The 15,581-nt window shown below is 44.9% G+C and overlaps 1 long non-coding RNA gene across 1 annotated transcript; it reads right to left on the bottom strand.

Moving 5' to 3' along the window:
- Positions 1-14,266: 14,266 nt before the first annotated feature.
- LOC116893907 lies at positions 14,267-15,378 on the bottom strand. The gene is made up of 3 exons (XR_004387011.1): positions 14,964-15,378; positions 14,632-14,827; positions 14,267-14,367 (listed from the first exon to the last, which is right to left on the bottom strand). It is a non-coding gene; the product is annotated as an uncharacterized LOC116893907 (long non-coding RNA).
- Between the last annotated feature and the right edge of the window lie 203 nt (positions 15,379-15,581).

Raw genomic sequence — 15,581 nt, 5'->3', positions numbered from 1 at the left:
GGAGGGAATATTTCAAGCCAGAGGAAATCGCTACACAACAATTTACTAGCTAGTTTTACCCCTGTTGAAATTTCTTGAGGAGTACTTTCAGTATTTTCACTTAGAAGAAGACATGAACCTGTAGACTATCAAGAAAAACAGACAGAATCCTCTTGGGATAAGTTACTAACCCATGCATACTTGCTTTATCTAGGAGTTGCTCAGGAAAGCCCTCTAAGTGAGACTCCATCAGCTTGGAAATTATGCTGTGCCCTTGATGAAGTCTGCTTACATTGCTGTATCCAGAAATCTGTTCTCATATTTATGACACCTTTTGCTAACTACTTTTCTCCTTTTCTTATCCTAATTTCTTAGCCTTGTCACCAATTTACTGCAGTAAACTTTACAAATAAGGTGATTAGCTCTCACTTGGAATCTTTGAAGTAAGGATCTTAGTTCTTCTGAAACAGCAGCATAAAAAAATTAGGTTGTTCATGGCAACAATCACAAGTCTGCTTCTCAATAGGGTGGGTCAGGGTTGGCCCTCCTACCTTTGTCTCCCATGACTTAAAAGAAATGCTGTCCTCGTGTGACAGGAACCAGGGTCCTGTCCACAGACAAAGTGTGACAAAGGAGCCTTTCTACCTGTATTGTTAGTGTAGGAGTTACAGCTCACAGAGGATGTGTTGGGGGGAGGGGAGTGGATCCTGGCAGTCAGGATCCAAGGGCTACCACAAAGTCACACAGCAAACACCTCACACGAAAGATTTATAGGGAAAAATAGGATGCTACGTCTGTTCCAGAGAGAAGCAGAGAATGGAGTGAGAGGCAGGTTTTAGATAGGGTTTCTTTGGGGTGGTGTTTTTCAGGGTGGAGATTTCTAGGATGGGGACTTAGGAGATTTCAAGCCCCGAACTTGGGGGGAGCCCAGGGATTGGTGGGGGTTTTGAATGCGGGGATCAGTATTGGTGGATTTTCCAGCTCAGGCATTGAGCTTTTACCTCATAGTATCTTCCCTTTTTATATTTTAATTGTATTTATTTGTTTCGTGTGCATATGTATATGCATACATGTATATATACATACATGTCTGTGCACCATGCGTGTCTGGTGCCCACAAAGCAGAAGATGGTGCCACATTCCTGGGAACTGAGGTCATAGATGGTTGTGAGCTTCATGTGCACCACCATACACACTCTTAAGCACTGAGCCATCTCTCCAGCCCCATCTCCATCCTCCTTCTTAAAGAAAAATACTGAGGGTGCCGAAGACGGCTTATCCACCAGAGTACACACTGCGCTTGTTCGGATCAGAGTTCAGGTCTCAGGACCCCATAAAAAGATCCACATGGGAGAGTCTCTGACAACCGTGCTGATTATGCCAACTACAAGGTTTTAGTCATGTTATTCACATTCACACCAAGGGCAAGCTCATGCTAATGAAATCCTCCTGGTGTTTAAGCTCGGGGTTACAGCAATTTTTAAAGACAAAACAGTAATGATACCAGCGGTTGGGGAGTCGGGGTTTACATTAGTGAGGGACTCAGGGTGGCCTAGTCACGTCTGAGACTTTGCAAAGCTCTGCAGTGTCTTCCAGACACTTTATAGACGTCTGGACCATGGTCCCGGTCATGGACAGTCCCAAAAGCATTGCCAAGGCAGATGTGGCTACTGAGAAGTGACTTGGGCAGAGGCAAAGTAAATTTGGGTCAGGATGGTGTTACCCTTGTCATTTCATTAGTGCCCCCCTTATTACTTTTTTTTTATTGTTGTTCTTTTTTTTTTTTCGGAGCTGGGGACCGAACCCAGGGCCTTGCGCTTCCTAGGTAAGCGCTCTACCACTGAGCTAAATCCCCAGCCCCTACTTTTAAGTCTCTGATCTTGGCTAATGAGTAAATACTGGAGTCCTGAGGATCATTAACCTAACCCCTGGAATTCTTTTCTTTCTTCTTTTAATTCTTGTTTTCCAAGACAGGGTTTCTCTATGTAGCCCTGGCTGTCCTAGTACTAGTTCTGTAGACCAGGCAGGCCTCAAGCTCACAGAGATCCACCTGCCTCTGCCTCCTGAGTGTGGGGATCAAGGGCGTGCATCACTGTTGCCCTTCTGATCAAGGAAACTCTTTGTCCGATGAACTTTATAAGATAATTTACTATATAAGACCCCAGAGCAAGTCCTATACACAGGAGGAGTAAGGGACCAGCCAGGCCAGTGAGGAGGGTTGTGAGTCATGGGTTCTAATCAAACATTTTATAGTACCAGGGATTATTTGACTCATGTTCCTGTTGTCTCTTACCTAAACTACCTCCAACCTTTTGTAAAGTCTCTTCCATAACTCCCAATTTGTTGCCATGGAAGCAAAAAGCCTCTCCTAATGTCACACACAGTCTTCCCTCCCTGGACGTGAAAGCTAAGTCTATTCCTCATGGGCTTGGGGCACAATTTCTGCCAGATACTGGCCTGGGCATAGAGCCTATCAACAGAGAATTAAAGGTGTCTAATGTCTGCATCTATTTGACGATGCATTCATTGTAGGCCCAATTTCTCCTCAAATTAGGGCCATAGTACACAAGGCAGCGAGTCCCCACCACCCCCATTCTTAATGTTACTGGAACAAGGGGAGGGGAGGCTCTCTGTGAAGCAACCCAAAGGGAATGAGAGGTGGGCTCCCTCTGGTCCTGAATAAGCATGCACTTGGGGCAACGTGTGTACAACCTTACCAAAAACTGAATTATTATTATACGGATGTTCTGAGGCCACACAGCGGGTGACACTGGCAGTACAGACAAACCAAGTTCCTATAGGAGTGAAATTAAACTTCTAAGTAACCATGACACTAGTATTACAAGAGACTCAAAATGGAGGTAATTTTCAGTAACCAGACAGAAAACATGTCCAGTCACATCATCCAATGTATACTGGTTTCTGGGATGGGACAAACAGTTGAAAGACACATCCCTGAAAATTAGTTCTTGAGGGTGACAGAACCTACCATCCAGTTGAATCCATTCATAGGCAATATGTGCTGGCTCAGTGGCGCCAGGGTAATGGAGAAGAAATATCTGTAAGGCCCAGGGCTGCATAGACCTGGTGTCTGATGGGAGGAGACTGAGCAAAGTGTACAGATTTAGAACAGTAGTATGAATGGCTTCAGTCCATTTCTACACCTCCTAGAGACCCTGGATCGTATGATAGTCTGAGGTACCTACCTGGTTTATGGACAGGCAAGAAAAGGTGTATTTCAAGCTGACTGGCATGGGGTAAGGATATTAGCTTCCAGCAGCCTCTTTATGTGGGAAGTGATTCCCAGCCTCGCCTTTTGATTTATGGTGTATCGATGGAATCTTATTGGCATGGGTGGTACGCTGCTTAGCAACCTTCTACACTGGGAAGGAATTAAAACACAAACTTCATGTAATATGACCGGCTTCCTTGTTTGGCACTAATCTTCCTGAACTTCAGATTTTCTGAAGACTCATCAAGCATGTTAGATTTCGGGGTGCAGAACAGGAAAGAGACTGAAGTTTGACCTCAACAGATGACATCGTGTTTAGTAGCAGGTGTGAGGGGCCTCGACTCTCCTATTCTGGAAGGGGAATGTGCCAGGGGGAGGGGAACGCTTGGAGCTTATATAGAGACTCGGGAATGAGAAAGTTGATGTATCTGTCAGCTTATGCGTGGATCTGTGGTCTTGCTTTCCTGGTCCTTCTTTCTTATTTCAGTAACGACATGAAGAAGCACTGACCTATACCCTGTGTTGGCATAGAAATCACAGCTCGCTTCTGGACAAACCACACCAGGCCAGCACGGTCCCACGGGGAGGAGATTTATTGTGATGATGGAGACAGGGAGGGGTGGGAGAGGGAGAAGAGAAAGAAAAGAGAGGAAAGAGAAGAGGAAGGAGGTAGAAAGGGTCTGCTTTTTATTTGAACCATGACATAACTGCTCCCAGATGAAGGTGGAAACTGAACCAAATGTATGCTGGGAATGTATGGCCATTGCCTTGGCAACAAATGCACAGGTGCTGTCACTGTTGGAGGGAAAAGCAGTTCCTGCTACCAACACCCTGCACACACAAGAAGACAAAGGACACAGACACAAATACAGAGAAAGAGAGAGTGAGAGCGAGAGCGAGAGAGAGACAGAGAGAGACAGAGACAGAGAGAGACAGAGAGAGACAGAGAGACAGAGACTAAAACAACAAACTAGTCTTTCAAATTAAAGTTCCAAATAATTATTTAACTATTATAACATGTCTTAGTTGGAGTTTCACTGCTGCGAGGAGACACCATGACCAAGCCAACTCTTTTTTTTTTTTTTAATTTATTTTATATATATGATGAGTATGCTTCCAACATACCAGAAGAGGGCACCAGATCCCATTACAGATGGTTGTGAACCACCATGTGGTTGCTGGGAATTGAACTCAGGACCTCTGGAAGAGCATACGGTGCTCTTAACTGCTGAACCATCTCTCCAGCCCCAAGCCAACTCTTCTAAAGGACAACGTATAACTGGGGCTGGCTTACAGCTGCAGAGGTTCAGTCCATTATCATCACGGTGGGAAGCACGGCAGTGTGCAGGCAGGCATGGTACTAGAGGAGCGGAGAATTCAAAGTCTTGATCTGCAGATAGCAGAAGAGGACTGTCTTCCACAGGCAGCCGGGAGGAGCCTCTGAGTCCCCTGGTCAGACTTGATCATATATTTGAGACCTCAAAGCCCCACCTCCACAGTGATGCACTTCCTCCAGCAAGGCCACACCTCCTCCGATAAGGCCATACCAGCGAGTAGTATCTGTTGCTGTGTTGTTGCTAAATTCTGTATCCTGAGGTCTAGTTGCCTCAGGAAGAGTGAACTCTCACCTATGCCAGCTTTTGTTGTGCAAACCTTGCTCCTTGATTTAAAACTATTGGTTAACAAAACGATGCCTACAGCCTGTAGTGGGGCAAAGAAAGGTAGGCGGGGTTTCAGTTCCCAGGCCTGGGGCTCTAAGAAGAGACAATGCCATGAGGGAGAAGGAGGAGGAAGGAGCCCTGGGGGCAGGTGGATCCTGAGCTCATGGCCATGAAGGCCAGCCCTTTGGAATACAAGTGGCCTAGGAGGAACACAGCAAGTGTTAAATCCCGGGTTAGTGACAGGGAAGTAGACAAAGTAGCATAGAGAATTGATACCTGCCCAGCTCCAATGCTTTAAGACTTATTATAAATATAAAGGTTCTGTGTCTTTTATTTGGGAACTAAATGATCTAAGGTGAAGTAGAAACGTCAAAGAATATTTACTGCAACAAGTGCCACTTCCCTTGGGCCAAGCATATTTAAACTGTAGGTGGGGGTATTGTTTCCCTAATTGATTCTTGACTGTGTCAGTAAAGATGGTGAGGAAGTCAATCTTTGGGTGAAGGGGAAAAGGTGGGATTTTCAGGTTCCAGGAAAAAGAGGAAGGGACACAGTGAGGGAGAGAGCAGGCTTTTAGAATGGGAGGATGCAACCGCCATGTAAGATCTTGGGGAGCTGAACATGCTAGCGGAGGGCTGGAATAGCTAGTTGATCCGATTAGGGCAATATATTCTTTGCCCAGCCATTGAGGTATCTGGCTGGTTTTAAAAAATTAAGGTCGTCCGGTGTTTTCCATCGGAGGCGACTAAGCTGGGCAGAAGAAAAGGCACAGTCAGGGTGGGTGTGGTGGCTTGGTGGAGCTTGCTGTGAGGGGTTGAGGGGGCAATCGTAGTTCCATGGACATTCTTGGGAAAAGCGCCAGCTGGCAGCTAGGTGGAGCTGAGTGAGGCCGGGTGGCTTGGTGAAGCTAACCGTGGGGGCTCTAGAGCAGGGAGCTCGGGCAGAGCTCTCAAGAAAGAGCAAACATATTTTTAAAATTACACACAACATAAAGCACCACATAACAAATAGATAAACGTATTAAAATAGGTTCTGGCCAACTTGTCTAATAGAAAGATACCAATATACTAAGGTTGTCTTATTCACTACCGTTCGTTCATTTTGTTACTTTAAAAGTTCAGAGTTTCTTGTTATGGAAAAGATGTCAGCGAATGATTACTGCTCAATCAGCAAGACAAGCCTTCAGGAAGGTCCCTGCTCAGCTCATTTGCCCACCCTGGTCTTGACTATTTATTCCCTGACAGCCACAATTCTACCCTCTGTGTATGCATGTGCACGCTGTGTGCATGTATGTGCTCACATGTCAGTGAGTGAGTGGATGTTTGAATATCTGCCATGTGTGTAAATGTGTGTGCATGCAATAGTATTTTGGAAATAGCACTTGTTAACTGAAAATAGTATATTTTAACTGCAACTATCTGTTTGTCTCAATTGCCTTTAAGTGTAATGGGGAAACATGGCCTCTTTTTTTGTTTTGTAGACCAGGCTAGCTTCAAACTCAGTAATCTGCCTGCCTCTGCCTTCCAAGTGCTGGGATTAAAAGTGTACACCACCATGCCTTTCTCAAGGATTTTTTTTCTAAGTATAGGATTATTTTCCATTAAGAATTGCTCTGGCCAGTCATCGTGGTACACACCTTTAATCCTAACACTCGGGAGTCAGAAGCTGGTGGATATCTGAAGTTGAGGCCAGCCTGGTTTATGTAGGAAGTCCGAGGCCAGTTGTGACTATATTGTGAGACCCTTTCTAAAAATAAACAAACAAATAAAATAAAATAAAAGGCTGAGTATTATATCTGCTACTTGAATACAAAGAACACATTTTAAGGGTGTCCATTTCCAATTCAATGGGAAGCATCTATCAGATATCTTAGGATGACTAACGGGTGACCACAGAAATGAACTGTCTTCTTAGAGGCTTTTGCGATATACAGAGATAAACAGAGCTCTTACCTGCCCCTGGAATTCAGCTAGCATTCGATAGATTTTGGGTTGATGTTATTAAAGAAAAAGCACCTTCCCTAGAGGAATGTGGCTAGATTTACAATGGGAATTGTTGGCAGGAGAGTGTCTGAGCACCGTGGCATCAAGAATGTGAACAGTTTTTAGCAAAGGGAGGGCTCTTTGAATGGACTGCCTCAGCATACAGTTCTTGGCCCTGCCCATCGTCAAACAACAGCAAGTATGTTTGTGAAATGGGCCAACGAAGTGATCTGATGTTTTACGCTGGGCACTTTAGTTTGCAGATGCTCTAGACATTTCCAAATCCTGTTCCTAGCACTTCTTTTTAAAAATATTTAAGGGGTTGGGGATTTAGCTCAGTGGTAGAGCGCTTGCCTAGCAAGCGCAAGGCCCTGGGTTCAGTCCCCAGCTCCGAAAAGAAGAAAAAAAAGAAAAAAAATATTATTTATTTATTTATTTATTTATTGAATGTATATGAGTATACTGTCGCTGTCCTCAGATACACCAGAAGAGGGCATCAGATCCCATTACAGATGGTTGTGAGCCACCATGTGGTTGTGGGATTTGAACTCAGGACCTTTGGAAGAGCAGTCAGTGCTCTTAACCACTGAGCCATCTCTCCAGCCCCTAGCACCTCTGATTGTTGCATGCAAAACCACTCTATATCTTAAAGGCAAAACGAAAATGCTAAGACACTTTTAAATGCATGTTTGTTGGGTTGAGAGATGGCTCAGAGGTTAAGAGCACTGCTCACAAGGGTACCTAACTCCAGCCCAGGGTATCTGACACCCTCTTCTGGCCTCTACAGGCATTGCACATATGTGGTGTACAGGCATGCATTCAGGTGAATACACATACACACAAAATAAAAATAAATCAAATTTCAAAAATACTTTTTACAAAGCCCCATGGTTACCTAATGACACTCCACCTATCTGTCAGCCCAGGTCCACCCCTGTGGTTAACTGTCCTGTGTGTTCTCTGTCACCACACAGGCGAGACCCCTGCTCAGGCTGGGTTGCATTCTCGGCTGTATTTTAATCACACACTACTTCTCAGCATGGAGGCCTTGTGTCCATGTCCAAGGAGCAGGAAAGTAGAGGGTCCGAGAACTGTGGATATGCTGCAGCATAGAAACCAAATGAAAGAGTATTCAAAAGAGGACGCTGACTGCCGGGGTCCGGTCACTGGACAGGCTGGTTTTGAGCTATCAAGGAGGTGACTCTCACAGATTTAATGACTGCAGATCACAATGTGCAGAGCAAGGACAACCAGATCCCAAGTTATCCAGAAGAGAGTGCGTACAGTGTGTGGACAGAGTGCTGCCAGGACGATTCCTCCAAAATCATAGGTGGGAGGTGTGCAGGAGGAAGTCCAAACCATGCAGTGTTTGGCTTGTCTCGGTGGAAGGACTGTAAGAATGAGTACCAGTTAAGAGACCAATGGGGGCTGGCAAGGCGGCTCAGCGGGTGAGAGCTTTTGCCCCATGAGCAGATAATGTGAGTGTGAGCCCCAGGTCCCATGGTGGGGGAACAGAAACAACCCCTGAATACTGTCCTCACCCTCCACAGGTGCACCATGGTGTGCGTGCAATACTAATAACGATATATAAAAATGATGGAATGCCTACTTTAGAAGCCAATGGATGCAAAGGCAGGACAGAGACAACCAATGGGAGGCAAAGACAGAAACAGGGGATGAGACATAACTGGAGCAGGAGAAATAGAAATGAGGAACACAGAGAAAGAGAGATAAGCAGTAATGAATGGGAAGCAACAGAACGATGTGTCGAAGTCAGCTTTGACAGGTCAGGGGAAGCTGAGGCTAGGTGTAAAGCCAGAGACTGAACATTCAGCAGACCTTTTCCTGAGAGAGTAAAGCTTGATTCATAGGCACCAACACTCCCTGTAACTAGCGGAAAACTCTTTGAATTCTTTGGGATCTGAGAGAAGGAAAAAAAAAATCAAGGATATAAAGAATCATACACACATGCACACTCACACACATACACATACACATACACATACATACACATACACATACACATACACATACACATACACATACACATACACATACACATACACAGTGGCTAGATGGAGCAAGCTTCAACAAGCTCCAACAACTTCACACTTGCATATATACAACATGCATACATACATGCATACATACATACATGCATACATATATACATATACATCCATACATGCATACGCACATTGGATAGATGGAACAAAGCTCCAAGCATGTTATATACATGCACATACATGTATTTGGTAGATGGAACAAAGCTCTGACCATGTTACATACACACACATACATGCATTTGAGAGATGGAGCAAAGCTCCAATGAACAAGCTCCTGAGAGACCAAATCCTTTAAGTTCAGACTCCATTTTAGAGAACTTGAACTCAGGTAAACTAACAGGCCGGTACCTTGCATTAGTTTCTAAGTTATCCCCCAACAAAACCAGAGCCCAACTCCAGTTTCTAGGCTAACCCCTAACAAATCCAACATTTCCAGGTTAATTTTCAACAAGCCTGCCCCTGCTTAACAACCACCAATGCAGAAGGAAGCAGAAGTTAAGTTTATGGTTTGACTCCCAGCACCAACCAGTTATGCTAAGGTCACAGGAGTTCTCCAATTAGTGCACGCGTGGCACGCACACACACACACACACACACACACACACACACACACACACACACACACACACATGCTTGATAGATGTTTGGGGCTCCTCTCAACCAAAATCATCCTGCTTGTTAGCAGTGGGCTGAGGGGCCAGAACTACCTCGAATAAAGAGCCTGGTGTGGTGATTGGCTCCTGTCTGGTCTTTTGGGTTTCACTAACATTCCACTGGCACTAAGGCCAACCATTTTGTATACATTTGTGTACATACACATATTTGGTGGATTGAGCAAGCTTCAACGAGCAGGCTCCAACAATTTTATTTTTTTTTTCCTCTTAGCCTTTTCATTCTAAGACAGAGTTCTCTATGTAAGAAGAGATTATGTCATAGCCACAAGTTACATATCCTCTAAAAACAATCAGCATAAAAACAAATTCTCTGGGGGCTGGAGAGGTAGCTCAGTGGTTGAAGGCACTGACTGCTCTTCCAGAGGTCCTGAGTTCAAATCCCAGCAACCACATTGGGGGCTCACAACTGTCAGAAATGGAATACAGTGCTCTCTTCTGGTGTGCCTGAAGACAGTGTCAGTGTACTCACATACGTACAATAAATAAATCCCCAAAACAAAACATATTCTTCAAGAACAGGTTAAAATCATTACACAAAAGGAAATCACAACAGGATTATTGATTATTATTATTATTATTATTGTTGTTGTTATTATTATTATTATTATTATTATTATTACTGTAAAACTCATACTTGGCTAAACATTTCCCATCTCTCTTTCTCTCCTCAAGTTCACCATAACCCCAAGGCAATGAATCTTTTGTCATTGAGTAACAAAGTTTAAGCAAGCCAAGTCTAGAATGGAAGGTTTTTCCTATGCTTAGCTGACTACAATTTGTATTTACCAAGAAACAAATCATCTATCTTACATCTTGCTTTTGAAGTCTTGTTCAGCTACATTAGGCAATCATCTATTCTCAATTCTCTATTCATAATTACTCTTTATTTATAACCTTGCCTTTTCATGGTGTACATCAAAGCCTGTGACTACTTCTCTAGTTCACAAAATTCAGGAACTTGGACCCAACCTAGAATGAATGTTTTCTTTGACCATTGTCTTGTCCCAAGCCGATTTTTCTTCCTAGTGCAGTCACGTGCTTGTAAGCTCACTGTACTTTTCTAACCTCTGTAGCCCTCACTATTCTACAAGGAGGGGGCACATTCTACTCTTAATTCTAAAGTTATTATGTTTCTGGCAAAAACGACTTTAACCATGTCCTTAAACTTTCTATCAACTACCCTAACTTCCTATAATTATTTAAATCAAATCAGGAATTCTGTAAAAATCATGAATTCTTCTAAACAATATTGTTTTATAATAGTTCCATCTTCATATTGCTCTATAGAAAGTGGCCCGGGAGAGTGGGTTGTCTCCCGAGAAGCTCACTTGCCCACTCTAGCTTCTCCTGCATGGGATTCGCCAGCGATGCCCATAAAAGCAGAGAGACTCAGACAGACACAGGAAAACAAATAAAATGTTAAACACACAGAAAACAGACATGCAGGATGCCACCGACACAGCTATGAGTGTGGAGAAAGCTGTATGGAGACAGAGCCACGCATGGGGTTATGTATATATATTTATATATATACAAAGCTAGCAAGATAAGAGGAGAGACACCACCTGGGTCACACCATTGGAGATGACATCTCATTGGACAGCTGTCCCAGCTTCTTCTTTTTTTTAATGTATATGACTGCTTTATCTACATGTACACCTGCATGCCAGAAGAGGGCATCAGATTACAGTCTAGATAAGTGTGAGTCACCATGTGGTGGTGGGACTTGAACTCAGGACTTCTGGAAGAGGTCTTTACCCTTGAGCCATCCCTCCAGCCCTGTCCTTGCTATTTTTATGTCAACTTGACACAATCTAGAGTCATCTGAAAGGAGGGAACCTCAATTGAAAAAAATAACTCGGGGCTGGGGATTTAGCTCAGTGGTAGAGCGCTTGCCTAGGAAGCACAAGGTCCTGGGTTCGGTCCCCAACTCCCAAAAAGAACCAAAAAAAAAAAAAAAAAAAAAAAAAAAAGAACTCCATAAGCTTGGGATGTAGGGCATTTTATTAGTTAGTGATTAATGTAGGAGGGCCTGGCCCATTTCCGGTAATGCCCTGCTGGGCTGCTGGTCCTGGGGTCTATAAGAAAGCAGCTGAGCAGGCTAGGAAAGAAAGCCAGTAAGCAGCACCCTCCATGGCCTCTGCATCAGCTCCTGCCTCCAAGTTCCCACCCAGATTGAGTTCCTGCCTGTCTTCCCTCTGTGACTCTGTCTGTATATGCAAGCCATATAAACCCTTTCCTCCCTAATTCGCTTTTGGCCATAGTGTTTCTTCACAGCCATGGTAATCCTAACTAGGACAGAGGTTACTATCCCAACATTAAAGATTTTATTACCTGTGTCTCCACATTCTCCACACACTATTACATGTACCGTTCCCTGCATCCCACCATTACAAGTGACAACGCCCCTCGCTTGCTGTGGTCTGGGCCTCAACATTCACCACCTGGGCTCCATCACTGATGGTACCACCATCTGAGACCCACCATTAGAGATGACACTTTCTTGGCTCCATCTTTGGAGATGCCACCTCCTGGGATTCAGCATTTGAGAGGACAATGCTTAAGACCAACCATGGGAGATGCCATTGTCTGGCAAAACAGATTTGAGAGGAAGACCAAGAGGCTCTCTGCTGCCTCCAGTGGTAGTCTGGACCTGTCTGTCATATGCTAGGCAGCCATTTTGAAGGGACCCAAGGCTCAACCAGATCTCAGATGTGTTTTCTGTGGTCAGTTTCTCCTCCCTCTTTTTTTTTTTTTTTTTTCTTTTTTTTATAGCTGGGGACCGAACCCTGGGCCTTGCGTTTGCTAGGCAGGCCCTCTCCCACCGAGCTAAATCCCCAACCCCTCTCCTCCCTCTTATCACTTGGTCATAATATGAGGTTTGGGTATTTAATATGTTAATGTTAAGATTCAAGAGGACTTTCTCAGGTGCAGCCACAGTACAGTAGCGGGGTTTGTACTCAGTGGCTTTAATTCAGCCCCAAGACAGGAACAACAAAAGTTTCTTTATAGATGCTTGAGAGTCTGTGTAGCCCAGGATGTCCTCCAAATGGAGATCCTCCTGCCTCTGCCTCCAGAATGCTAAGATCACAGATGTGCAACCCTATAACCAGACCAGCCAATACAATTGCTCCTTGTCTCTTCAGCTGGATCAGCAAAACAAATGCTTCTGGTGAATGCCTCCCGCCCCCCAATCTGAGCCCCACCCCTGGGCCTTTGGCTTTCCAGCCTTCATGGGTTCTTACCAGGGTGTCTTAATCTCCGTGAGAAGCAGTTACAGAAGTAAGCACATCCCCCCTTAACAAAAAGCTGGCATGTTAGGTCTGAAGGATCTGGGACCTTGTTGGAAGGGATCATGCTTTGTCATCCTGACCACCCCCACGGCTGCCAAGGAAGATGGCATCTGTCTCCACCTATTGTCTCCACTATTGGCAGGTCAAGCACAACACAGGCCACAATGACCTGGCTGCAGAAAAATGAACTGTCACAATGCCCGAGAGGATCCACCAAAGATAAACCCGACACAATTATAGACTACTACTGTTTTATGTGACTATGTTTAACTCCTGCTCTTTTGTGGGATGTATTTCTATATCCCCCTTAAGAGCAGATTCAAACTTGTCACAGATGTCTCACAGTTCCCAGCCATCACTTCTCCAGGTGAATGTTCCTTCCTTCACCTCCCGGTTGAAACATTGTTTCACATGTGCTAACCCTTGGCACCTTGCTTACCTATTTGGCAGGTGCACTAATCCCTGAAAATCTGTGTCTTGATATCCCTGTTCCCTGGATGTGCCTTTATAATGGTCCAGTAGGGAGAAAGCACATGTATGCACAGGCACCGGCCCTTACGTGCCCCATAGTAAATTTAGGATTGGGAATGGCTTGAGCCACGCTCAGGACAACAGGCACAGCACAACTAATGTCAACTACAAAAACTTAGGGCCTCAAATAACCCAGATCTTTTTTGCCTGAGAAAAGTCCATTGCAAAATTAAAAGAACACCTTGACTCTTGGCTGAGGTAGTCTTCCAACAGGGTGGGGACTTGATCTGCTTTACACAGAGCAAGGAGGTTACTGTAGCCTTGGGGGAAACCATCTGCTTCTAGGCAAACCTCTCAGGAGTATCAAGGATAATTTGGCTGAACTTTGAAAACACCTCACAGAGAGGAAATAAATGGCTCCCATGTTCTTCCTTGGGTGCCTGCTGATGACAGTTGGCCCTGCATCATTAACACTAACTAAGGCCAAGGTTAAGACCAGATCTATAAATCCTGCTTATGAGCTATTAAGATGATGGTAAGTAAGTCCCAATATGAAAAGGTACCCAACGCAGAGTCAAGGATTTGACTCAGGGTATAATTCAACAGTGGCTAAAGTCACATCAGTGGCTAACTTTATGTTTAAAAACTTAACATCTCTGTGCTTAGCAGAACCATAAAGCCCATCTAGACCTCCAAACATTAAGAGCTATTAAGGTTACATTTTTTATGGCTGTTTCTGCTTCTGTAAAGAGGACTGTTTTTGCTGAACCAGAGCAAACTGTAACTTTGTATTCTTTGCCTTTACAAACCCCTCACTGAAGTGGCTGGGGACTGCATTCTGGAATCCTGAGTCTCTGTTCTCCTGTGTAGAACGGGTACCGTGTTTGAATAAAAAGCCTCTTCTCTGTTAAAATTTATTAATATACTGGTGAGTCTCTGAATGACCCAGAACATTTGCTAACACTTGTAAGTTTTTATAAGTGTCCGGTGTCCGGCGTCCGGTATGACCCTGCGTATAAAACCTTCATTTAGTTCCTAGTCTGCAGCGAAAAAGAAACAATACTTCTCCTGAGACAGGACTGAAACCCAGGTCCATGCTGTGTTTTGAAGCTGCTCTCTCTGCCCACCTGTCTGTGCGTGTTCATTTGAGAAACAAAGAGCAGCCCCCGATTCTCAGAAGATCACCTCACTTCAGCCATTTATCCAAGAGTGCTTGCATTTCTGAGCAAGCTGGGAAAACTGCCACTCTGTCCCGACGGTCAGAATTGCTTACCTCGAGATGCCACAGATAAGTCCACAAGGTTCTCAAGACTTCCTCTGCCCTGACGCATGTTAGGGAGAGACCTCCAGGACGCACAGAGCAGCCCCCTCCAGTCCAGGATGCCATTGGACCAGAGGCTTGGTACAGTTTGTCCTCTGTTCACCTTTCAAGGATTTTATTAGTATAGTCACAAGGTTGACATCTAGAACTGACAACAAATATTGAAAACAAGTGAATCACTAGAGTGGTCAGATTCAAAATGTCACCTTGGAGCGATGGTGCAAGCCCCATGCACTGGTGCTTGCACCCTAACTGCAGAACCTACCCTCAGTCCCCAAGCTCACCTTTTTGCAGACGCAGATGTTCAAGGGCAACAATGTTTAGCCTTCCAAGGAACTTGGCAGCAACATCCGGTTTCAGCTGGATGGGGTGAGCCACAGGATGGATCCCCAGCGCTTGTTCTAACAAAGCATTCTGATGTCTCTGCAAGAGGCCTCCAGACAGCTTCCCAACCGTTGCCCACGCCGCCCCCCCACTCCAGGAGGCGGGAGGGGGAGTCTAGACCGCAAGTGCATCCTTCCAGCATGCTGTCAGCAGTGGGCCTGGGCCCAAGACCGAACTCCTAGTAGTTCTTTTCACCAAAGGTGTTGATGGCCTGGGTTTCTTTTGCTGTCCACTTCAGATAATCCCTGGAGAAAAGGGGAAATCAATCACATTAGGATGAGAGGCTATCTGTGGAACGGAAGGTGTTCACTGCACTGCTTCTGCACAGCCTCCAGCGTGTCGGGAATCCATGTGATTCCTCCACACTGTCCCAGCTTCAGACACTTCAGGGGCTCACCGACTGCCACCTCCATTCCTAAACACCTTTACCTGGCCACTGTGGGGCACACCCATTTATGGCTGGCCTTTTGTCTCACCACACTGCTCCCTTCTGTATTACAGAATACTGATTCCGTCTA

This window comes from Rattus rattus, chromosome 2, assembly GCF_011064425.1.
Source record: "Rattus rattus isolate New Zealand chromosome 2, Rrattus_CSIRO_v1, whole genome shotgun sequence".
NCBI lineage: Eukaryota > Metazoa > Chordata > Mammalia > Rodentia > Muridae > Rattus > Rattus rattus.
The sequence above is the reverse complement of the archived record's forward strand: the minus strand, read 5'-3'. Positions and strand labels throughout refer to the sequence as shown.